The sequence below is a fragment of the Myodes glareolus genome, chromosome 22, assembly GCF_982192425.1.
Source record: "Myodes glareolus chromosome 22, mMyoGla1.1, whole genome shotgun sequence".
Lineage (NCBI taxonomy): Eukaryota > Metazoa > Chordata > Mammalia > Rodentia > Cricetidae > Myodes > Myodes glareolus.
The window spans coordinates 16,859,749-16,884,985 of record NC_142047.1 but is presented as its reverse complement, the minus strand read 5'-3'; the positions used below and the strand labels follow the sequence as shown (position 1 = coordinate 16,884,985).

General features: G+C 50.8%; 1 protein-coding gene across 6 annotated transcripts in view; it reads left to right on the top strand.

The window, feature by feature from the left end:
- Positions 1-25,237, top strand: part of Znf423 (zinc finger protein 423) — a 298,629-nt gene that overhangs the window by 126,096 nt on the left and 147,296 nt on the right. The gene's annotated exons all lie outside the window — the stretch shown is intronic.

Below are 25,237 nucleotides of genomic sequence, written 5' to 3'. Positions count from 1 at the left end.
CCCTGCCAGGGCTCTGGCAACAAAAGCCTAGCCGGACTGCACAATGAGGGGGGAGGCGAGAGGGTAGGGGGGTAGGTGAGGCCCCAGTCAGCCTCTGTGGCCCAGGGTTTCCTTCCAGCCCACCCCATGCTGGGAACTTCAAAGGGGCAAGAGGAGAGGCCGGCCAGGCCTGGTGGCTGGGCCTCCCTCTCCAGAGTCCATGTGTGTCAGGTCCCCCCTTAACCCTCCCTCCCACCCTTGAGAGTGAGCAGGGAGCCTGGGTTGTGGAATTTGGCTCCACAGGGAGCCATGGGTTGGGGTCTTTCCATGGCAGTCTTAGTCTTGATGCACTTAGTTTGGATCTTGAGCTAAGCATTAAAGCAGAACCTTCGGCCTTTAGAATGTACTGTGACAATACCCCATGTGTATGGAGGCATGCCACTGAACTCAAGAGTGTGTACCACAGGAATCTTAATGGCATCTGCCTGCTCGGCGAGGCTAGGGAGCAGGTGGGAGGATGTGTGTCTCTCATGGGACAGGAAGGTGGGAAAAAGCAGTTTCCAGTCACATGCTCTGATCTTCCCTCCTCGTCACTTCCTAGAACTCTCACTGTAACACTGAGAGTTGAGGCATTTAGTTCCCATTTTTTGCGGATGAAGCTACCAGGGCTCAGAGAAGATGAATAAGCCACGTGGTCCCCCATACTGGCTCCAGCGCACGTAAAATGTTGACCCTTGTGAATTAGTGGAGGTCTCCGTGCTTTCATTCTGCTTCTGTTAGATGGGTTCAGGCTTCCTACCGCAGGGCTCTTGTAACCGCGCAAAGACCGTGTGTGGAAAGGGCTTGGAGAGTGTCTAGCACACTAAGCACTCGAAAACCAGTAGCCACTCCCTTATCCTGCTGAGGTTGTTCTGCCTAGATTCCAGGCTGGACACCCACCCCCACCCCTGGTGGCTTGGTGTAGGATCTGTTTGGGCTGTGACCACTAATAGAGACCCGGTCTGAGCAGGATGTGAGTGAGGGAGCCTGAGGATTGCTTCTGGGGCCACCATCTCTTTTCTTCACTGGGTTGTGTCTCCTTGCTCTTCATACTTCATTGCCAAGGTATATATCTTTGCTAGTATTTCCCAGAGTCCTCCCAGTCCTCTTCCCAAACTGTGAGGAGCCACTGACATTTGGCTGCTGGGTCCCCTATATTTCACTGTGGCCATGAGGTGTCAGCTGTGACCACAAAGCACCCAGTCTTTCCTCGGTGGGAGAGGGCAGGTCTCCCCTGCGCCCAGATGTGATAGGGAGGTCTGATTCCTTAGGTGTCAGAGGACTGCAGTGTAGGGAAAGTCCCACAGGGTGGCACTGGCCAGCGCAGGTTCCAACCCTTGCTTGCAAAGCAATGATTGCTGGCTGATTTCACTTTGTGGCTGAAGCCCCCCCTCCAGTGTTGGAGTTAGGGACTTTCTGAATCCCTCAGGGATTCTGAAACTGCCCAGGGATCTAGTGGAACCTCCATGTCTGTGGCAGAATTAACTGCAGCTCCTTTACTCTGTTCTTTCACTCTTCCACGCATATGGCTGCGGGTTGGTTCTGCGTGCCAGGCTTCGTGTTACCATCAGCCTTTGACCCTTTGACCTTTGACCCTCGGAAGTATAGTCCTTCCCTTCCTCCCTCCCTCCTGCCTTGTCATTAGTAATCTGTGATGTATCCTTAGCTCCTGTGATAAAAATGAGCAGAAAATGGGAACAGCTTTCTCAGTAATGACCAAGGAGGAATCTTACAGATTTGACTTGGTTCTGTTTGCGCTTGACTCGGTCACTGCCCTGCTCTGAGCCCTCACAAGGTGAGGACGTTGAACAGGCACAGTGTGGCACCTGTCATTGTGAGGCTCAGAGAAGCCGCTCAGACAGACCCTGGAGCATCCTTACGGCTTCACCTCTCATCCTCATCTCTTGCTTTTCTCCTTCATTGACGTCGCTCTTTGCCAGGTTTCTCTGAAGAGGGCAAGTCAGTCCCGTTGCCCACAGAAGGCGCAGCAAGCTCACAGCCTCTTCACTCAGAGTGAGCCTCTTTTTCCTGTAGTATAATGAAGTGTCGGGATTCCGTGCTACTGACTCCAACTGGTCCTGTGTCCCCCCCCATCCATTACTATGGCCACATGATGTGGCGCTGTCTGGTTAGGCCTGCGGTCCCTTGACCACACAGGGAAGGAAGGTTTCCTCTAAGTAAGCAGGGATAGCTGTTTGAATCAGCCAACAAGCTCGGCCCCTCCTACCCCTCAACCTTCTTCAATCCTTTCTCATTGAGACAGGTTGGGACCATCTGGGTTTCCGTCCCATTCACACTCCCTCTTACTGTGTGGTGCTGGGGAAGTTACCTTGCTTTGCAGGCCTCAGTTTCCTCACCTGTAAAACAAAACTAACAATTGTCACTACCTCATCAGGTTTGTTATGGAAATGAAACACATTAATCCATGTAAAGTGCTCAGGGCAATGCTTGGCACATGATAAGCACCTAAATAAATATTAACTATTTGTTTTTCTTTCATTTATTTATTCATGACCTCTTAAGCACTCAGTGGAGCAAGCAAATAATGAGTCAGCCTCTGCCTTTGTGGGACTCACAGAGGGACTGTGTGATTATTTCTCGCTCACTTATTTATTTGATCACCTTCTGTACCCAGTACAGACCTAGAGTGAGCTGGGGACACAGGTAAGGGAGCGTCCTTTCTTCCATGGAGGCAGACAGGCATCTCTCTGGCTCCTGTCTGAGAAGTAGGGACATTCTTCTCTCTTTTTTTGGTTTTTCGAGACAGTGTTTCTCTGTGTGTAGCCCTGACTGGCCTGGAATTGGATCTGTAGACCAGCCTGCCTCTGCCTCCCGAGTGCTAGGTTAAAGGCATGACCACCACTGCTCTTTTGCAAAGAGCCTGGCTAAAGTGAAGAGGTTGCCACAAACTGTACAGTGGCTGGCCTAAGGGAGCTTGGCTTTCCCCAGCTGTGTCCCATTCTGGAGCCTTCTCCTTGACTTTTATGCAACCTGCTAGATGATTGAGGCGGCAATAGAGCCTTTCTGGCATCTGTTGGAAGTGGGGGGTCATGCTTGGATTCAGGTGTTGGTCTAACATCTAGTGATTGGGATCTCATTCCACCTCATGGCAACCTGTTGTCAAGCCTTTGTGGGGGCCCTTTGGGATTCTCAAGTTTACCACTTTACGTCTCTAGGTCATTTTTCTATGTGGTCCCTCAGCTCCGTGTACCAGAATGCAAGCTGGGATCCTGTCAGAGAGATGTGGAATGGGGAAGCCTTGATTCTTCTCCCACTAGCCCAGAGGATGGAGTGCATACTTGTGATGTCTGACACAGGAAACAAGGCCTCAGCACTGGTAGCACGGTAGTCACTGTTGTTACATCCCTCCCTCCACCCTGGGTTCTTACGTGTGTGTATGATGTGTTGTGTGTGCATGCATCCATGCCACAGCACTCATGTGGAGGTCAGAGGACTTTTTTTCCACCACGTGGACTCCTGGAATCTAACACAGGCTATCAGACTCGAGCAGCAAGCACCTTTACCTACTAAGCCATCTTTGTTTTGGTCTCAAATGCATTTATTTATGCTCCTGGGTAAGGGGTCCTTGGGCAGTTGTTCATGGATGGTCCCTGTTTCCGTCTGGAGCAGCTTGCTTGAGTGTGCAGCATGCTGAGTCTTCAATCCCCTACTCCCCAAGTAGAGTTGCTTACTGCGGAGTCAAAGCAAGTGGGACATGGGCCTTCAGTGCTTTTACTTTATCAGATTTCTCTGTGTAACACTGCCTGTCTTGAAACTCTCTGTGTAGACCAGGGTGACTTTGAACTCAGAGCTTCCTCCCTCTGCCTTCTGAGTGCCAGGGTTAAATGTGTGTGCCACCGCGCCCAGCTGTTAACATCCCTGGTGTAAGATTCTGTCTGGTTTATTTTTGCATGTGTGTGCGTGTGTATAAGTACAGATCAGTGCACTCCGTGACGGTGTAGAGAGACGATAGCTCTCTAAGAGTCAGTTCTTGGCCTTCCACCTTGGAGAGACAGGGGCGTTCTGGTTTCTGCTGCTTTGCTGTGTAGTCCAGGCTAGCTGGCCGGTGAACTTGGGGCCTATTCTCTGCTTCTCATTTTGTTGTGGGAGTGCTGGGATTGCAAACGTACATGACCACTTCTGGCCTGTTATGTGGGCTCTAGAGAGCAATCTCTGGTCTTCAGAATTGTGAGGTAAGCTTTTACCCACTGAGCCGTCTCCCCAGCCCTGCAGCCTTCCTTTGTGAACGCTGAGGCGGTTGATCCCATCCACACTCACATCTTCCAGTGATTTGGGGGGTACAGGGGGCTGTGTAGAGAATTAAGCATTTGTAATAATTTTGCATACTACAGTAGGGAGAATCCTTTGCTTTTGCCTACAGAGAAACTGAGGCCCAGGTGTATTCAAGGTCACCCAGGGGTATGATAAGGCCCAGAGGCAAACAGGTGTGTTCGACCACACAGCCTAAGTCATAGTTTGTTCTGTGTCATAGGAATGAGTGTCAACACAGACTCAAATGTCCTCCCAAAGGGAGCAGCTTTTCTGTAGACAGCTAGAAATGCCACAGACTAGATTATCAGGAAGACTGGGGCCTAAGAAACTGAAGAGGAACTACAGACATGGGCTTTGTGTCTCATCTTCCTTTCCTAGTCTGTCTTGGTGGGGTGTGTTGACTCAGTTCTGTTGGATCCTTGGCCACAGACCCAGCCAAATCTTCCCAGCTAGAGAACAGCTCTCCTCTGGTGACCAGAAACCTGGAGGAAATGGCCGCGACCCTGCCTCCCAGAAGAAAGTGATCAGTGATTCATGTCTGTGCTTGGACTGGCGCTGACTGCTGAGGAGGTTGGCCCGCCTGCTTCTTTGCATTCTCCAGGACCTAGTCTGGTTTGCCACCTCTTCCTTTGCCTACTGGGCTCGACCAGGGCCCGTGCCTCTTTGTTTTGAAGTTTCTGTCTACTTCCTGTCCCCATGCTAGCTGTGATTGCCTTGTTATGCTGTGTTAGGATGTCAGGCTTTTAGCATGCACTGTCTGCTGTGTGTGGATAAGTCATTTTATGAACCGCATTGTTGCCTGTCCCATAAGTTCTCTGATCTCATCTTCTCTCCTCCTCCTCTTCCTCTTCTTCCTTCTCCATACCACCACCACCACCACCATCACCGTCACCGTCACCACCACCTCCCCCTCCCCCTCTGCCCTTGTTGGCATGGTTGATGCTAAGAATCATCATTATTACCATCATCATTAGCAGCAGCAGCCTTATGGTTAATTTAAAGAGTCTTGGGAAGGTGACCTCAGTCCAAGGAAATAAAAGCAAGTGATTACATTCTGATAGTCCTAGGCTCAAACGCTTTCTCTGCTCAAAGTCTATGGCCAACAATTTACCTATTTCTGAGCCTCTGTTTACCTTTCTGTGAACTGTGGCTGGAAACACTCCCTTAGAGAGAGAGAGAGAGAGAGAGAACCTAAAGAATGTGAAGAATTGGGATCAGCTGCAGCCTGGTACTACAGTCACTAGTGGTGTTGTCCACTTACCCTGGAGTAGATACCCAGATACCCAGAGTGCCTCAGTGGCGTGGAGATGGAAGAGGATAGGACGGGGTGAGGCAGGCTGGGCCATAATGCTGTGTGGTGGGACTCGGGACAGACACAGGATCCTGGGCTGTTGATGTGACTCTGACGGTACTGCTTTGTGGAGTTAGCAGTGATAACGCCATGTGCCTCTGAGGTCCCTATGTGTGCCTTTTGGAGGCCACCCACAGCCATGCTGTGGAACTTTGCCTTTCCTGGGAACCCTGAGTGCAGGAAAGTCTGCGTGTACCTCCTCTCCACTGACGAGGAAGGTGCCTTTAAAGGATGGAGGGATGGGCTTCAGGCTATTCTGAGACTGCCCCAAGATCCATGCGTATTTGTCCTGGTCTTGATTATACTCTGGTGTCTCAGGCCACATCCCAAGAGATAGTAGCAGTGAGTAAAGAAACAAGAGCGTGTCCCCGACCTAGTCTGTCTCTGCTGCTGTGATAGAGACCTGAGGCTGGGTCTGAACACTGGGCATTTACCTGCCTTACAGTGTGGTGGTTGGGAAGGCCACGATGATGGGTAGGGGATCACATCTGCAGAACCTCCCTGCTGTCTTGTAACATGGAGAGAGGCATCACCTAGGCCAGAGTGTGGATGAGTGAGAGAAGGGAAAGAAACCAGCTGTGCCCACCCTTCTCCTGGGACAGCCAAGCCACCCAGTCCGTTCCCAGAGGCAGCACGGTTGCACTGGAGATAAACATTCCAGCACGTGCACTCAGGAGATGCGGACAGGTAAGACTGTCACCTTACCCTTGCGTCCAGACCTAGGATTTAAAGTTTGTTTGTTTTTATTTTCATCTATTTATTTATTTACTTACTTATTTTGAGGCAGGGTCTCTCTATATAGCCCTGACTGTCCTGGAACCCATTATGTAGACCAGGTTTGCCTTCAACTCCCAGGGATCTGCCTACGTCCCAATGACCAAAGCCATATGCCACCACGTCTGGCTTTTTATTATTTTCAATGATATGTTTGTGCCTCCATGTGCATGTAAGTGTGTGTGTGTGTGTGTGACACGTCAGTATATGACTGTGGGTGCCCACAAAGACCAGAGTAGTGGGATCCTCTGGAACTGAAGTCACAGGATGTGAATGACCTGCTGTGGATGCTGGGAACGCCCCAATCCTCTGCAAGAGCGGAACTTGCTCCCATGAGCCCTCTTTTCTCTCCAGCCTCCCCAAATCCCCACCTTTGTGCTATTGTTTTCAAAGCCCTTGAGGTGCCTGGCGTCCAACATAGGGCATGCAGAAGTGGTTCCAGCTCACCCTAGACTCATCCTGGTGTCTAGAGTCACCTTGAGGTGGTGCGTAGGGGATGCTTCCCAAGTGACTGGAACGCTCAAGGTCGAGGCTGCTCAGAGAGGTGGGAAGGAGAGACTCCAACAATTTCACATGCTCTTCTCCCCGGCCACCACCCCTACTGCCACTGTGAGTGCGTACGTTTTTCTTTCTTATTTTAAAATGTTTCACATTTCTTTATTTGTGTGTTTGCATGTGTATTTGCGTGTGTGTGTGTGTGTGTGTGTGTGTGTACATGCCACAGCATGCTGTTTCTCTCCTTTCAGCACATGGGTTCTGGGGATCCAGCTCAGGTCATCAGGCTTGGTAGCAAATGCCTTTACACACCAAGCCTCTTCCTTGTCAGAGTTTTTCTTTGTGAAAAGCTCATTGACTCACTGGTCATGTGGACAGTACATTTATATACTCCATTATGTTTTAGCAGAGTACTTTAAATCTCTAGACATTTAAAATGTGCTACACTGTGGTCCCCTTGGCCTGGCATTTCTTTATATACCTGGGGTCTTTCTATTAAGGGTCTTCCTATGAGGAAGCCCCTGGTGGCCAGCAAGGCCCCTTCTCAATGGGCTCTCACTTGGGGCCTCTCTGCCCCTAGCTTTCTTGGTCTTCCCTGTGCAGAGCAAGAGGGCAGGCCCTTCGTTTGTCTTTCGGCCGCAATGATCTCTTTGGCCCCTCCTCTTAATACAAAAGACCCAAGTCCCAGAGTAAGTTATTTGTAATTCGTTTTTAAAGTCCACATTGCGATATTAGCCATGACTGTCTGCTGTGTAGAAAAAGGAGGAGTTTGTGTTTGAAGTTTAATCCAGCCTCTACTTAAGCGCAGTCCCTGGGCAATCCTTTTTTCTGCCGCTGAGCTCAAACAGCCGGTTCTCAGGTTTGATCTGCTGCCCCACGGAGCCCTGCCCAATGTGAATGTGAAGAGTACCCCCCCACAACTCACCAGAGAGACTTGCAAAAAAAAAAAAAAAAGGCGGGGGGTAACCACTTTGGTCCAGCAGCGTAGGCACCCATGGTGGGTCCCTGGGTCCCTCCTGGTGCCCTCTGTTTGGGGGAGAGAGGCTGACAGGGGCCCACCCAGGCTGCAGACCTTCTGGGGACAGTCCCTTGCTTGAGGTCTCTGAGGAGCCCTTCAGAGTGCTCTCTGCTGGTGGACAGCTAACACTAGGGAGTCTGGGAGTGCTGTCTGACATGTGGGGGGCAGAGAGAAAGGAGGGAAAAAAGGGAGGGAAATGAAAGGCGAGAGTTTGTCGGGAACTGGTGCTGGCGGTGGAAACAGGAGCCGCAGCAGGACAAGGCCTGGTGGCCTTCAAAACTTTTCTTCTCCCCTCTCGCTACATGACTCGGAGGATGCAGGCAGTAATTAAAGGCCCCCCGGCTCTTCGTTTTCTGTGTCCACACCTTTGATCTGGCTCATGTCGGGCGGCTATTTTCATTGTTCCTGTCTTTCTTTCATTCTTTTTTGATGGTAGAAATGATGATCTTTGATTCCCGAGTCGGAGGTGGCCAGGAGAGTGGTATAGGTCTTACATAATGCATCTTTCACATCTTATTTTTAAACGCAGGCATAATCAGGGCCAGGCAAAGGCTGGCTTCATTTCCACCAATGTGTGTGGGGGAGAGGAGGTTGTCTGTCCTGCAGCGATGGCCTGGGGCTGGTGGGGACAGGCAGTCCTGTGCCACTGAATGAAAATTACTAGAGGAAGCTTCCCCCTCCACCCCTTTCTAAATATAACCTGAGGAGAGTTTTTCCTAATTGTTCCCTGATGGAGAAATAGGCTGAGAGAGAGAGAGAGAGAGAGAGAGAGAGAGAGAGAGAGAGAGAGAGAGAGAGGAGAGCGCGAGCGCATGAGCGCGGGACCAGAGGACACGCCAACTCAGCCGGGTTTCTCTTGGTGCTTGTAAGAGGCATGTACACTCGTTATTAGTGAATGTTAATAAACGCTACAGGATCAGCCACAGAAACCATACATGAACTGAGAGCTCAGCCATATGACGTGCTGGGCTGCATCGGGGCTGTGGGACATAGGTGGTTATGTTGTCTGAGAGGTACATCTCCATCTTCTGGTACCTCATCTCCCTCTAGAAATAGACAGGCCCAGGTCGGAGTTATTCATATAGGACCGGGACCACAAATTCAGACGACACCAGAGATTGAACAGATGATGCTAGGAAGTGGGGGCTCCTGGGACTTTGATGAACCCAGGTCAGTTATTGCCCCTGAACGCTGCTTGGAAGAAGGCTGGGTCTAGTACCCAGACTCCCAGATTGCCACAGGCAACTGGACACTTGAGACTTAATTAGAAGTTCCTTGGAGAAATGAGACCAAGGATGTCTTTCTGTCAGAGGATCGTGGTGGAAGGCCTGGGAGATAGGAAAGCTTTGGTGTGGTGGGGAGGAGTGGCTGCTTCAGTGTGATGGGCCTGCAGGAAGGCTTGGAGACCCTTGACCTGTGCTCTGCATCCATTGCAAGTGTGGGATGCTCAGAAGGCTATGGCTCAGGTATGGGTGCCAGAACAGCTGTGGGACATTTCCAGGCAGCGAGTTCCATGGGTTAGACGGTTTAGCACTTGGTGGTGAAGGGCTCTTGTTAGGTACGCAGAGTGCAGGGTGTTCACAAGTTTAGGGACCTTCCTGTCCCCCTCCTCCAGGCTCAAGTGCCAGAACTTTCATGCATTGACTTCTTCAGTTGGCATTATTGAGCACTTGTATGTCTGCTTTGTGCTGAGTACTAGGTATTTGATGGTGACCAGGGTTAACCTGGACTGGTCCCTGTAGACCCCCCCACCATCCCATTGCACACAGGAGATCAATAATAATCAATTCATGATATAAATACTGGAGACATGTTCTCTGAACTACAAAGTTAAGTGAACTCATTGTCTTGTGAACATTGTGGTCCTTCGTGGTCCAAGCCAAAACCCCAGTAGCCCCTTGAGGCAATCAGGAGATGGGCATGAGATGAACAAGACTGGTGTCATAAAATTTTTCCGTCATCACACACATGCATTTATATGGAGGACACATTCTATAATAATGGTACAAAGAGCCTGGCAGTGGTGGTGCACACATTTAGTGCCAGCACTTGGGAGGCAGAGGTAGGCAGAGTTCTGAGTTCAAGGCTAGCCTAGTCTACATAGCGAGTTCCAGAAAAGTCAGGGATACAGAAACCATGTCCTGAAGAAACAAGCAAACAAATATGAACTAGTAGACTGACTTTGGCTCCCTGGATAAAGGTGCTTGCTTGTCACACAAACCTGACAAGTCCAATCTCAAACCCACACAAAGGTAGAAGAAGGAAACCGACTCCACAAAGCTGTACACACACAGAACTAGTAAATATATAAGCCAGTAAGTAGCATAGCTGTTTAGTGTAATTATTGAGTGCTTTGTACTGTCTGTATATTCACACATTGACAGTGAGCTGTGTGGGCTTTTGTTGTATGATACTACTCATGGAAGACATGGGTGCCTGATAAGCAACGGGTATTCTTGGAGGGGAAGAGTAGAGTGAAGAAATGGAGAGCTGGGGTCTTGGTGGTGGCTGTTGAGCAGATGGCAGCCCGAGTGGGCAGCTGCCTTGTTATTGGTCAGTATAGATGCTGGAGGTGAGAGAGCTTATTCCAAAGCTGTGGTAGGTTCTAATATGGATATGGTCTGAGTGTGGGTTAAATGTTGGAAGCAGGGGTTTATGGGCACTGGGACAATCCCTGAGTTTCTTGCCTGAACACCCAAGAGAAGAGAGGGGTCTTTACTGGAGGCAGGGAGGTTTACACAAGGATGGGCTGTGAGGTGGGAACTCTTCCCTTCCTGACAGTGCTGGACCTAGGAAGGAACCTGGAAACAAAGGTGAGGGTAGTAGATCCAAGGAGCCAGAGCCTGGCTGCCTCTCAGCTCCCAGAAGATTACTCTCTGGGAGTAGGTGCATTCCACACTCCGCCCCCAGCCTAGTGGATTATACCTACTCTAGCCCAATCCACAGTGATATCAGCTGAGGGAACCTGTTCCTGGGGCCACAGGGCAGATAAAACATGTTAGGATGGGGGTTCAGCCTGACACGTAGGGATTTTTCCATGGGCTGTTCTCACATCAGGCATTCAGAACTTGGTATCTGCTACCTTATGCAGAGATGCTAACCTGCTGTTCATTGAACTTGTGTACCTGACCGGGCTGTTTATGCCTGTTAGTTATGGCCTTGGATGGAAAGTCCTGTCCATCTCTCTTGCTCCTCTGCCAGTCCTCCTGGCTGGTCAAGCTGGGCCACACTGATGGTGCCCGAGCCCTGTTTTTCTGGCTGACAGGGAGGTACATTTGCAGCCGCCTACCTGACTGCACACAAATTGCCTTGCCCGGTGCACGCAGAGCCGGGCATGTGCAGCACCTGGTGCCTACAGAGTCTGGCGCCCAGCCCTCTGCACTCCTCACCCCGTGGCCTGTCAGGACCCCTTCATTTATGGTCCAGCACTTTTGGCAGTAGTCTCTTGCAGCTGGGATGCCGCGGAAATCGGGTGCCGCTCAGCCTGGCAAAGGGCCTTGAAGTGCAGATCTTCAGAGGAGTCGAGGCTCTGGGAGGTTGGGCTTCCCAGATGGACCAGACCATTGCAGTCAGGCCAGGCATCTCCTCCCTCAGGGCAGGAGCTCAATATCATGGGTCCTTCTTCACCTAGCCAGCTTCTCTGTGACTCGACAACCCTGTCCTCATTTTCATCCTGCCTAGTCGGGAGCTGAGGGGGAAGCAGATGGGACCCACATGTAAGTGATTTTCTGCCTGCAGCCTGTGGTCTTTTGACCCCTTGACCCGCTGCTTTTCTCCTTATCCAGCTTCTGTGCTGAGCACAAGGTATTGGAACCCTCATGGCAGTTTGTAAATGTCCCTTTAATTCTCCCTAGGACAATCGGAGAATTTAAATCTCTGGTATAACCACTCAAGAATTCAGTAGAGGAATCAAAGGCAGCACACTTAGTTGAATTTTGAGAAAATAATTTCTTATTATCTAAACATGCTATATTCTTGGATATTTTTTTCCTCTTGGTCTTTGTCCACACATGTGTGTGTTTCTGGGAAACACTTATAACAGGAAGCTTCCACTGTACTCTGCCGTGACTCAGCGAGCTCATGGTTGGGGCCACCATTGTCGGTTGTCTTTACTGAGCATGTGAGGATCCCACGTGAGAGACTGTGAGGCGCTCAGCTTCATGGCCAGCCCATCAGAGGTGTCCCGGAGGCCTCTCCTCTTCCATGGTTTATCATTTATATACGTAGGTAGCTGTTATCACTGTACTCTGAATTTGGATTTACATGAACTGCCCCATGAAGTAGCTGCATGTGAACTTGGCCCATTGTCTTCTGGAAGTCAGTTTATTTGCCTAAAAAAAAAATGTGAGGATTGACCTTTTATTTAGTTCTGACATTCCAAAAATTGGAACACAAAGCAAGGAGTATGTATACTCACAGTATATAGGAACATACTTATTAAACCTAAGTGTGCATGCTCAGTACTGAACAGAATATAACTTTCGAGCCCATGTTTGGTGCGTACCTATAATCACAACACTCCAGAGATGAAGGCAGGATATCATGGAGGTCTAGGCGACATAGTGAGACTCTGTAAGGAAAGAAAGAAGAAAGCAAGCCTTCTGTTGTTAAATAGAAAGCTATGCTTTTCATTAAATGTGAAAATTACTTGTGCTCAGTACCAGCCCATGCACTATCCCAAGTCGGAATGCTGGGCACTCAGTGATAAACACCAGTGTATATGCTGTCCCGACTCGGAATGCCGGGTACTCAGTATTCTCTTACACCGTCGATAGTTTTGTTCTCCCCGCCCCCCACCCAGACAAAGTTTCTCTGTGTAGCCCTGGCTGTCCTTGATCTCACAGAGATCTACCTGCTTCTGCCTCCCGGGTGCTGGTATTAAAGGCATGCACCACCACCACCACCCAGTTTTTTTTTCCCTTAATTTTTCCCCATGTTTATTTTATGTGCATTGCTGTTTTGCATGCATATTTGTCAGTGCGAGGGTGTTGATGCCCTGGAGCTGGAGTTACAGGTGTGAACTGCCATGTGAGTGCTGAGAATTGCACCCAGTGCTCTTAACTGTTGAGCAATCTCTCCAGCCCTCATCCGTAGTTTCTTGATCAGTTGTGACTGTCTTCTAGTGAAGTAGTGAGCTCTTTGACGGGTTCCTTTAGCCTTGGTCACCACTGAAGGCTCCATTCCACAGCACACGAAGAGCTAAGTAGACATTGGGTGAAAGGTAGAGAACGAAGTTGCTGGCAGACATTGTGCATCCTCTGCCACCTGCTCCCTGGATTACAGCTGGTCAGGACACAGACCGGTGCCAGGGTCAGTTCCTCTCCACAAGGCCCTGAAAGCAGTGGCCAGGGATGAGATGCTGCCCAGTGTTCCCTGGTCCCTGAGACCCCCTTGCTTTCCACACATGCCCAGTGGGGTCCTAGACTGCTGGCCGTAGAGAGGTCCCCAGAAATCTATTTCGAGCTGTCACCATAAGGCACTGGTATAATCATCCTATGGCAGCAAAATAGCTGCCATTTGTAGGGTGTCTGTGATAGCGCCCCCTTTCTTCATCACAGCAGCCCCGGATTGTCAGTCCCGTTTTACAGATGAGGAAACCAGGGCTCATTGGGGCTTGGTAATTTGCCGGAAGTGGCAGAGACTGTATTCAAGCCTGTGACCTCCTCCTTCCCCCTCCATGAGCTCACTACCCCACTTCCAGCCTTCCATTCCATCTCTCAGGCCTCCCGCCGAGCTCCGGGCTCAGTCCCATCTGTCGGAGGTTCTGTTCTGGCCAGATGCGACGTGCCTCCTGGGATCCCCAGGCAGGATAGTTGCTGCTGAGGGAGGTGAAACGAATTCACAGGCCTCGGCCTCGATCCAGACCCTGGTCTGCCAGTGCGGCCGGGAGGGCCCAGTAGCCCCAGGGCTTGCGCCCAGCCAGCCTTCTGTGCTGAGCTCCTTTCCTGAGCAGGTGGGGTGGGACCCACCAGAGAACTCATTCTGCCTGTTTTCCTCGGTGGCAGAGGGGAGGCCGTGGGAGAGAAATGAGGGACGGTTAAAAGAAAAGTACAGGGCCAGGAACATGAGAGGAGGAGGAGGACGGAACCCCAGAGGGTGTAGGGAAGGAAGCAGAGGTGGAGCCAGCAGGCCTAGGATGTCGGAACTGGTCCTGAGGGGAGTAGAGTGAGGAGTGGACAGGTGGTACGGGGAAGGAGAGAAGCAGGAAGGACTGGAGGGGGCCAAGGGGAGTCAGAGGAGGAGGGGGATGTTGGGAAGGGAGGACTGTGTGAAGTACATTTGAACGTCCTAATATGCAAACCTTGGGAATTACAGTCCCAGCAACCTCCAGGAACTTGGTGGCAGGCTTTGAGGGTGAGGCTGAGACAACCATGGGCTGAGCAGGCCTGCAGGTTGCTTTCACGGCAGACTGAGCTGAGAGAGAGAGAGAGGGAGGGAGGGAGGGGTGGTGTGTGTGGTATGTGCCTGTATGTGTGTGCTGTGTGTGTGGTCTTGCTGCCCACATGTTGGGGTGACATATCCTGACTCAGTCTCCTGAGCTACCCCTTTACAGCGCTCACCCTGATAGATCATCTCAGCCTGTGCATGCTTCCAGTGCCATGGTATGTAGCCCACCCAGCTTGTGCATGCACGTTTGGTCTGCATGTATGTCTGTCTGTGTACACATCTGTGCACCATGGGCATACCTGCTGCCCACGGAGGCTAGAAGAGTGTCAGATCCCCTGGAACTAGAGTTAGAAACAGATGTGGGCTCCCATGTGGGTGCTGGGAATCAGAACCAGGTCCTCTAGACGAGCAGCTAGTGACCAGCTCCTAAAAGAGCAAGGTTTTTACATGTAGCTCATAGCTTCTGACCTGTCCGCTTCTGGGAACAGACTGAGATTCAGTGGACTCTGGCTTTTGGGCTGGCATTCTTGAGCCACGCCTTAGTGTCCTGATATTTGCATTTGTATTGGTTCTTGTGGCTTGTGTCGGATCCTCTTAATGCCATTCATTCATTTATTCATTCATTCATTCATTCATTCATTCATTCTTTTCACTGCGTAGGTGAGACTGGTTGCAACAACCTGTGTGTCAAGGCACTCCAGGGCACCACAGCTAGCTCTCAGAGTCTCTGTAGGGTGATAAAAATGCCTCAGGAATCCCAGCAATACAAACCCCATCCAGTGCACACTGTGTGTTGGATGCGCTATGAACTACTTTTTTCAGATTGTCCACCATTTCAACATTAGACTGTGCCGCCTTCCTTTGGATGGGCATCATAGCTTTGCAAAGCTGAGCTTTTGGTGGTTGTCCTGGGTGAAAAGCAACCACTCAGGAAAATCTAAATGGAAAGAGAAATAAGAATAACCTGTCCAGTCTGCCTCCAAGACTGAAGCTGCACATTGCCCGGAAGAGAGATGGTTTGAGGGTTGGGGATTTGATCTCTGGAGAGGTGGGAAAACCTTAGACATTTAAAAAAGCAGCAAATTGAGGTGATCTGGACTTGGTTGCTGTGTCCGGACTGGAGTGGGTGCGGAGGGCTGCTGTAGTAGCTGGTTACCGCGGTCCAAACCAGCTGACCAAAGCTAGAACCCAGGTTCTGGAAGCCAGCTGCTGCATGGGAATCCCTGTTCTGTTTTTCACTTCCTCTTGGGAGTAGCTGGGTCTTAATGCTGAGTTGATTTTGATTTTTCCAAGCTAGAGCTGTCACTACCATGACTCAGGACAAAGGATGCCTTTGGTGCTCAGTCATTTTCTCCAGAACCATGCTTCACTTCCCACTTCCTTCCCCTTTGAATTTGTACCCAGTGTCCATGTGAGCTCCTGCCAATCAACTCACCCAGCCACCCATGATGCCTTGGGTCAGGGTAAACCAGCAGAAGTGAGACAGCAGGGTGGGCATATTTGATGACAGTTGGTATGGGGGTGAGGAGGTGAACACAGAGGAGGGAACATGGCCAGTAAATACCCTGCCCTCCTTAATTTTTCCAGTTACTTAGCATCTCACCTGATCTCTGTTTTCTTACTGTCCCTGCCTCAAGGACCACAGCTACTTGAATGCAAGGGCTTTGTCTGATTTCCTGCCAATCCCTCAAGGCCTCCGATCACAGAGGACCCAGAAGGGCTCTGAGCATTTCTTGTTAGGGTGATCTGGTCCAAGCAGCTTGGCATGTCTATATTAACACTCACAGATGCTTGAAAAGTAAAACCCATAAATCGAGAGTTAAATATTTTGCTTTAATTCTTACAGTTGCTGGTGAATGTGTTGAGTGTAGACTTTCAGCAAGCAGATGGAGTGGGGGAGACAAGCTGCGTCTCTACCTGGCTCCCAGGCGAGGCCTGGGATGCTGGTTCTCACCCCTTGGGAGAGGCTGCTCCTGACTTCCAAGCTGCCCTTTCCTATCCACCCTTTCCATGCCTTCTGCTCACGCCAGAGCTTTGGCAGCCCCGGGCACGAGTGAGTAGGTCAGTTGTCCGTGTGACGAGTTTGAGACACCAGCACAGCTGTTCCCATGTCTTTAAACAGAGATCTTCGTCGTGTCCCGTCTGGGGCTCCAAGTGACCCATGGTCCTGTGTGAAGAAAAGGACTGTTTGGGGCTCACCCTGTATCATCTCTGTGTAGCCGGAGTGTGCGCTCTGGGCAGGCTTGCCTGCGACTGCCTATGTTTGCCTTGTGAGCCTCTTCCTATCTCAGACAACGAGGAAACCTGGGGGGCCGCCAGATGCTCTTCCCCTCCAACTTGGAGCAGGGTTCTATTGGGGTCCCCCATGGAGCAGCTCCCCTCTCTATTTCCTAACTGGGTACCACAGCCTCCTCTCGCCATCTCTGGGTTGGCAGGGTCTGGGAATGGCAACTTCCTGAGCGGACTGGATGGAGGTTGTCTCACCCCTTTGTTCTTTCTGATCTTCAGGGATCTCAGTCAGTGACGACACAAAACTGGACGTGTGGGCCAGAGCTGGGCTGTTCCTGTTTATTGTTCAGTGCTTTGATTGACACGTTTGTTTATTCACTCCCTTATGCAGTTAGTCTGTGTTTGCTAACCATGGGCAAGTGCTCTAGGATGGAGGGCCACAGTAGCTGGAGAGAGCATATATGTGTAAGTGTTTGTGCATGTCTGAGAATGGGCCACGTGGATGTGGGTGTGTTCAGAGCACACGTGCAATACATATCACTTGCAGGTACACATATGGAAGTGCACGTGTATACAGGTGTAAGTGTGTGTGTGTGTCTGTCGTCTGTCTGTCTGTGTGTCTGTGTGTCTGTGTAGGCAGAGTGGTAAGAGCGCTTTCGATGGAAATGACATCAGTGTTGGAAACCTCCCTGGCCTGCATCCATCCCGTGCTGGAGCCGCTGTTTGCTAGAGCAGATTTTGTAGCTTGGCTTCATGTGCGTGTGAGCACTTGGGTGTGTTTTAATTAACTAGAACATTTGCCTGGAAATGAGCAGCGCCGGCAGCAGGCGCAAAGGCAGCTGGAGGGGGCGGGGCAGCAGCAGTGTAGAGGAGCCCATGCAGCCTGTGTTTCAAATGCGCCAGTCCCAGCTGATGGTGCCACAGGAGCGTGGAGCGGCAAGCAGCCCCTGGTGCTGGGCATCACCCCAGCGGGAAGCTTTCTAGGTATGGATGAGCTCCTTGAATTCCCTGGGGCTCCTGCTACCATGGGTGGAGCATGTGGCTCTCATCATGATCCATGGTGGGCTCTGGACCACAAGATGTGTAGGACTACCCTTCTTCTCCCTGCCCAGCATCCAGCATATGCACTCTTATGTGTCTCTTTATTGAATGGATGAGACAGCAAACAGAGGAAATGGAGTTTCAGAGAGGTTAAGTATTATCTCAGGAGTCACACAGCTTTAAGTGTTAACTTTGTTTCACCTTGTGAAATTCCGGCCCTGGGAACTTCTGCTCCCAGCGGATGTACATATGCCACAGCTGTGTGTGTGTCTCCCTGCCACAAGGAGCTCTTCACTTGTCCATGTCTTGCGATGGCAAGGGTGCCTTGCCAGGCTGTCTGCTGCGAGAGGACTTTCTCCCATCAGAGGTCAGGTTGGGAATGGGAGAGCTAGGGCTGTGTCTCTGAGACCCGCTGGCCACAGGTGATGGCGGCTGTACTGAGGGCCGCGTCTCTCCCACTGTGGTCTTTCTCGGGCTTGAGGTGTTGTAGGCTGCTGAGCACTCCAGAGGGGTGCTTTCCTTCTGTGGTTTGTTTACCCCACTTCTTTACCAGGCCACTCCCCAGTGAGTCCTGAAATCTTGCCTTATGCACGCCTCCCTCCTGCCTCCTTGTGGCCCCAGAGTAGACTCCACTACTGACTGGCTTTGAGACTAGCCGAGTGACATCACCTCTCAGCGCCTTGCTGTCCTGGCTGGTAAGGTGGGTGATGCTTCAGGGACACATTATCTGCCAGTCACTGTGTCCGTTTTCCCAGAGCGCTGACTCTTGTGTGCGTTAGGCACTGGCTGAAGGCCCATCATATCTGCGTCTCCCTGCTCTCTGGAACAGTGTCCGTCTCTTAAGTGCCAGCTGCGCTTTCTGACGTTGACCCTCATCATTTCCTCCTTTATAGTTTTCCCCCTAAATTAAGACCCAGCACAAGGCCTACCTGCTCTTGGTGTCCCTAATCTCCTGGCAAGGTTCAAGCATTCTGGGATTGATGGGACCTTCTTGGGGTCTCTCCATGCCTGTCTTGCCTCTGTGCTGGCTTTACCTTTGCGCTAGCTCTAGCTCACACTAAACGTTTCTTCTCATGGGCACACATCTGCTCAGTACTTTGAGAATTCTCATTACAGTGATCAGAATGGGCTCTCCAGGCACCGGGGAAAGGAGGGTGTGGTGGAGTGGGAAGAATGCACACACTCATGTGACTGTGCACTAGAGTGAATAACATGTGCTCATGGCTGCCCATGTGTGCACACTCATTCATGTATGTGTCCCTCAGCCCAAAGCTCTCTTCTTTTTGGTTAACTGAAGAAAAGCACTTGTTTTAATATTTACTTGTAAGAGAATAAGGACCAGCCAATGGCAGCTGGAGTTTTCCTTAATAAGCTCTAAGTCCAGGGCTACCCCCATTAGAGTAGACACCAGAGGTCCTCACTGGTGTGTGTGTGTGGGGGGTCTTTTAATGCCATGAAACTGCCATGTAATTATTTGATAACATAGTATTACAATTTTGCCTGTGCACGAACCTTTTCTGATAGTGGACGAAGTGCTGATGAAGAGAAACTGGGGAATGTACCTGAGGGGTCACTGGGTGCCAGCACCCTTTGGGAGAAGTGAGGCCGCCGTCCTCCCATCTGGAAGTACTGCCTGAAGCCGCATCCTCCAGAAAGCAGCATTTCCCTGTCTGTGTCTCCGGGGTAGGGATGTGGTTAGCATGTTTGCTGTAGGTAAGACAATCCACATAGGCTCTGTTGGGTCGGGGTAATTGCCTGGGCAGCAGGGTAGGATGGTGAGTCTCACCTGCTGCGGAGAACCTGCTCCTGGGCTCCTGCTTCCACTGCTGCACCCGCTGGAGTTCCCCTAGGAAGCCATCGATCTGTGGCCCGGGACTTTGGTCAACGCCCTTGGCTATACTTTCCAGTTGACGTCACCAGTGGCTCTGTGGGCGTTAGGTCCTCATGCTTGTGCCTCAGTTTCTTCGTCTGGGAGCCAGGGATAACAGCATCTGCACACGGCAGAAGAAGGAGACAGCACAGCTCTATATAATGCTTTATTCATGATCCTGAGTTCTAGAAAGTTTGCAGCTGTGTTTCTCTGTGTGGTTTAGTGATATAATTTGACCTGAGCTGGCATAAGAGTGCTTGTAATGTTTTAGGGGTGGTGGTTTTCTTGACTATAGGACCGTCAATATACTTGGTTGCTCTAGGAACCCCCAAACACTCAAGAAACACAGCTTCCTCCCTAGAAGATCCGATTGCAGGCTTTGATTGGCTGCAGGGGCTGCACCTGTTACAAATGAAAGATGTATATGGGGAACCCACACAGTCACTCTCATTGGGTGCTGGGTGGAGCTGTAATGGAGCACCACATTCTCTCCCTCTTGGCCACATAGGCAGGAAGGGCCTTTCATCTGCTTGCCGCTTGTCAACTCAGCTTGGGTGAGGATTGTTCCTTTTTGGTAGGAATGGCAATGCCCTGGAGTGGCTTGGTTTATGCTTGGGACCTCAAAGAAGATTCCTGGTCATGCCCCGGGGGTCAGCCTTGAGGTGGGTGCTGTCTGGCCTGTGGTCTCCTGAGAGCATGGTACTAGAAAGGCCTTCTTCACAGACTCTTCTCTAGAGTATCCATCCTTTTGTTGTAGGCCGTGCTAGGTGCATGCTGACACCATTTTTTCCTGCATCCCCTGGATGGCCAAGCTTAGCTAATGATGGATGCTGGGCTTTGCTAGGCATGGGATCCTATTGACTCTGAACCAGCTTGTGAAAGCTGTGGCATATGAAACCTCATGTGCCTGTAAAGGAAGACAATTAGGAAAACCACCCCTTATATATCAGATGTTGACTCCCCAGTAAGACATTGCTCCTGTGCTTCATGCCCAAGACCCTCGACTGACTGGCAGTTCTGTCTGGACCATGAGTACCCTGCTTTGGTGGTCTTGGCATAGTCCTGTCCACATGACAGCTCTTAAGTGGTACCCCTCTCCCCCCACATTCAAAAAGGAGCCTTGAAACATCTTGTCTCAAGCTGGTATTCCCAGCTGACTGTATTTTATGTTCATGTTTGGGTTCTGAAAACCAGCAATTAACAAATTAATTGCGGTCTACACTGGCACAGAATGGGGTGGTACACATATCCCTTGGGTTTTAGAGGTTTTGGGTTGCAGGGAGCTGGAGCACCCAGGGCAACTGAGTCTCAGATAGGGGTGTGCATTTGATGGAAATGGCACAGTGGGCAAGCATGAGGAAGGCTAGAAGGTAGGAACCCAACTCTCATCTGCCTAGCTTCTTGGCACCAGATTGCTGCCTCCATCAGAGGGTCCTGTGTCTCAGTGACCAATTCCCTTAGCTGAGATTCATCCCCATATGGCCTGCCTTCTTTGGAAGGAGACCTACATTTCTGAGGACCCACAGAAGCAGTTGCTTGAGGGCCAGAGGCTTGGAAACCCTGATGTCGGTCAGATGATAATACCCACCATGTGCTGGGAGCTGTGCTGACTAGCTGCATGTCACTGACCAGTGTCAGCTACCCTCCCATTTGATCATCACCAGGCAGAACTCCTGGGCTGCAGCCACTGTTGCCCACCAGGAGGTGAAGTGAGTGTCTAGCCAGCACAGCTTCCCTTGCCTTTGCCTTTATTGTCCCAATAACTTCAGGCTTGTAACAGAAATTTGAAGTTTACAAAGCATATTCCCAGCCATTTTTCTCTTCTGACCCCCACTGCAGCCCTGTGAAGTCCATAGAACCAAACATGGAAACCGTGGTTCAGGATGTCTACACAGCCTCAGGTGTACAAGCAAAGCCCCCATTCAGTTCTTGATTCCCAGCCTATTGAGGCTGTTGGACTAGGGTATCATCTGCAATATTTTTCTTCCGCTTCTGTTCTGAATCTTGATGGGAAGAGAATGAAGTTGGCTGTGTGAAGTGACTCCTGCCTATGAGGCCCAGACCCCATAAGGATAGTGTTCCATGTGCGTCTGTCTGGGTGTTCTGCCAGCTGTCGTGGTGTGGATACGGCTACAGGAAGTTCAAGGCAGTGTGGTCTTGCTGGATCTTAAGAGGAAAGATGTTTATATCCTGTTTACTAGGGTTATGGCTTGGTCTCTCAGGAGACCCACAGAGATGAGGCCAAGACCATCTCTGCACCTACTCCCTTCCATGCTTGCTGAGGGCACAGTGGGACAGGGAGGCCAGACACTGAACTATCATTCCCTTCCATCTGCAAGTTAGGGGAGAGGCTTCGTCGTCGTCACTGAGGTTAGAAGTGGGGAGATCAGTTCGTTCACCCATGTGTCTGGGCAGGCCGGGGAGCCTGCAGAATGTGCTATCTGCGGATGCTGTTAGCAATGCTCAAGGAAGGACTGTCCCCGGGGTCTACTTCCCATGCCATAGCTGCCTCACATGGCTCTCACTCCTGTCAGCTGCCTGTGTCTTGGCTATCCTTGGGGCAGGGGTGCCGTAGGCCACTGTGGGTCATGCTAGCTAAGTGGAAAAGATCCCTAAATAGAACTGCTGTCAATCCAGCGGGACCTATGCGGTGGAACCTGTATCTTGGTCTCTTTCCTGAACACTTGATGGTGTTAAAATGAACACATTGTTGCCCATATAACAGGTCACAAGAGGAGTCACATTGGTGAGGGCAGGGAATGGTGAGTCTGGTAGGACTCTCCCAGGAGGACTTGGCTCTGTCTGGGACACCGTTCCTAAGCCCTGGGAGCTTGAGTTCCCTTCCACTTGACTTTCCTTCCACTATTTTCAAATCTGAGGGATGAGAAGGGGATTCTTTTTTTTTTTTAATTCTCCAAATCTTTTTTTTTAAATTGATTTTTATTGAGCTCTACTTTTTTCTCTGCTTCCCTCCCTGCTTCTCCCCTCCCCGAGAAGGGGATTCTTGCCCATCTCCTTAGCATAGGGTCTGGGAGACTCAGGACTCGGATCTGTACCTTTGTGTGGAAAAGGACCTACATATCTGGATCTGCACGAGTTACGTGGTCCAGGGCTCATGAAGTCCGCAGCTGCTTTCAGCATCTGCTATACCCCTGTCTGAAAGTAATCCCTATTGGGGTCTTAGACCTGCTCACCCTTGGGAGTCCTTCTGAGGAAAGTGTGCCGCGTGGAGCAGGCAAGACCACAACAGTTGCTTTGAGAAGTAGCCTGGTGTCAGGGCCTTGCCAGTGTGGGCAGAGCCCCGCCCATCTCAGGCTTCTCACCTCTCTGAACCTCAGTTTCCTTTTTGGGGGGTGTGGAGATGACAACTGAACTGACCCCAGAGTGTTACTGTAAGAATCGGAAAACAAGCTGTTGTCTGACTCTGGGTCAGAATCCTTCTAGAAGCTTCTTGTTTCCTTGGCTGGTTATTTTTTTTTACCCTTTATTTAATGTATTTATAGCGGTTCTAGCTGTATTCGATTTGTTTTCCAGGGTTTCAGCTAACCAAGGTCAACCATGTTTTGTAGAGTTAAAATGGAGCTTTTCAGAAATGAGCTGTTTTCAAGGTTTTTTTGTTTGTTTTGTTTCGTTTTTTTGTTTTTCGAGGCAGGGTTTTTCTGTCAAGGTTTTTTGTTGTTGCTGGTTTTTCGAGACAGGGTTTCTCTGTAGCTTTGAGGCCTGTCCTGGAACTAGCTCTGGTAGACCAGGCTGGCCTCAAACTCATAGAGATCCGCCTGCCTCTGCCTCCCGAGTGCTGGGATTAAAGGTGTGCGCCACGGCCGCCTGGCCCTGTTTTGAAGTTTTAATCTGCTTCCGTGTTGAGGGGCCCAGTAGAGTCCTGTGCTGTGTCTTGGTGTTCACCAGGTCACCCAGCTTCAGAGCCCCACGGCGTCTCTGAGCCTAAGCACAAGGCTGCAGTATGTCTGGCCTGGAGGTCACGGGAAGGTTGTAGTTGGGCACTGGTAAAAGCTGGCCTTGATTCAGGACCGGGCTGGAGTAGCTGCTGGCTGTCCCTACCTAGCAGCTTCCTCAACCTGAGCTCTGTCCCCTTCCCTGGCCTTTGTTCTCCCTCCTCAGTTGCCCTACTGGCTTAGCCCAGGTGGCAAGTTGAGTGGAGAAATAACTCCAGGGGAATAAGAGTCCTTGCTACCAGCCTGGGCCTGAGGTGTGCTCACAGTGGGCCTCCCCAGGGTCCCGGCGAGCTGGGCCTCTCCCGGCTCCAGCCGTTAGGCAGGGGTGGAAGAGCTGAGAGAGTTGTGTGTACATGTACCCGCATGTGGTGTGTCACTCTGCACTCTGTAGCTGTGTGTGTGACCACGCATGTGTAACTGCACGTATGTGACCATGTACGGAGGGAGAACTGTGTACCTGTAACTCTGTGCATGTGTGTAGGTGGTTGTGCATCTGTATGCATGTGTCAGACTGGTGTCAAGGCTCGGGACTTGAACTAGGGGCCCAATAATGTTTGGTGGGGCCGAGTAGCCTCCTCTACTGGTTGAAACACTTGAAACACAGTCACATACGTTTCGATAATTAGAACAAAAGCCAAAGAATAGTTCTATTCAAAGAGACTCAGCAGAGAGGCCGGGGCCGCCCGGGATCGGTGAGGCTATTTTATGTCTCCCTAGTTCACTGCGGCCGTCTGTGCATCTTGACACACTATTTAGAAAACCCCTTTCTGGTGTGATAAGCCGACAGCATCCCCTTGCCTTGTTGCTGTGAAGTTTGCACTGTTTGGGCCCCACTCGGGACAGCAGGCCATTAGGCACTGATTAAATGAGCTAATTTTAATTTGTTCAGTGGTTACAGATGCTGAGACCTTTCTGTGCCCTTTTCTTCCAGCTCTATTTATCCACCCCCCACATCACTACCAAAGAAAAAGACTCAGGTTTGGTTTTTTTTTTTATCCCCTCTTTCTGTCTTCCCTTAAAAATAAACATAGCAAAAACATTTTTAACAAGAACTAATGCTAGGAATGAGGGTTCGACCGTGGCTCAGCAGGAATGGCCTCCAGAGGTGCCATGGGGCCCACCGTGTTGAGCTAGGGTAAGGCCGTGGGCCACCCACCATGGTTAAGGAGGAGCTAGATGGGGCCCACTCTGGGCCTTCAAGGGCTTCAGTCTCCTCCTGGCCTTTGTGTGAAGATTCCCAGGGCTCTGTTCCCCTTCTCTGCTTCCTCACCCTTACCTGTGGGGTCCACACAGAGGTTTGGTTTTTTTTTGTTTTTTTTTTCCAGGATACCTCCCAACACCCCTGTAGGACCCCTGTTCTCTCATAGTTCCAAGTACTCCCCAGTGTGTCTCACCGTCATAGTTGTGTGGGGACCCCACAACCTTTGGGGTTCATCCTCCTGCCTCTAACACTAAGGTCCTTGGCAGTTGTCAGCTGCCCTCTGTTGAAAGACCAGATGAGAGAATGATGTGACTGGCATCCAAATGTATAGAGATAGATAGACAGACAGACAGACAGATAGATGATAGACAGACAGACAGACAGACTAGAGCTGGGCATGCCATGGGCCCAGCTCCGTGTGTGAGGATCTGGGGTTCCACTGATTATGAACTGCTGGCCATGCATGTGCACAGCAGGCGGCCTCATTCCTCTGATGGGATGGAAGGCACTCTCTGTGACGTGTGGCGAGGATACACGTAGACACCACACCATGATGGTGGGGTACTAAAAGGACTCACTCCTGGCCCCTGTCCTGATTCCAGTCCTCGGGCCCAGCTCTGCTGAGACC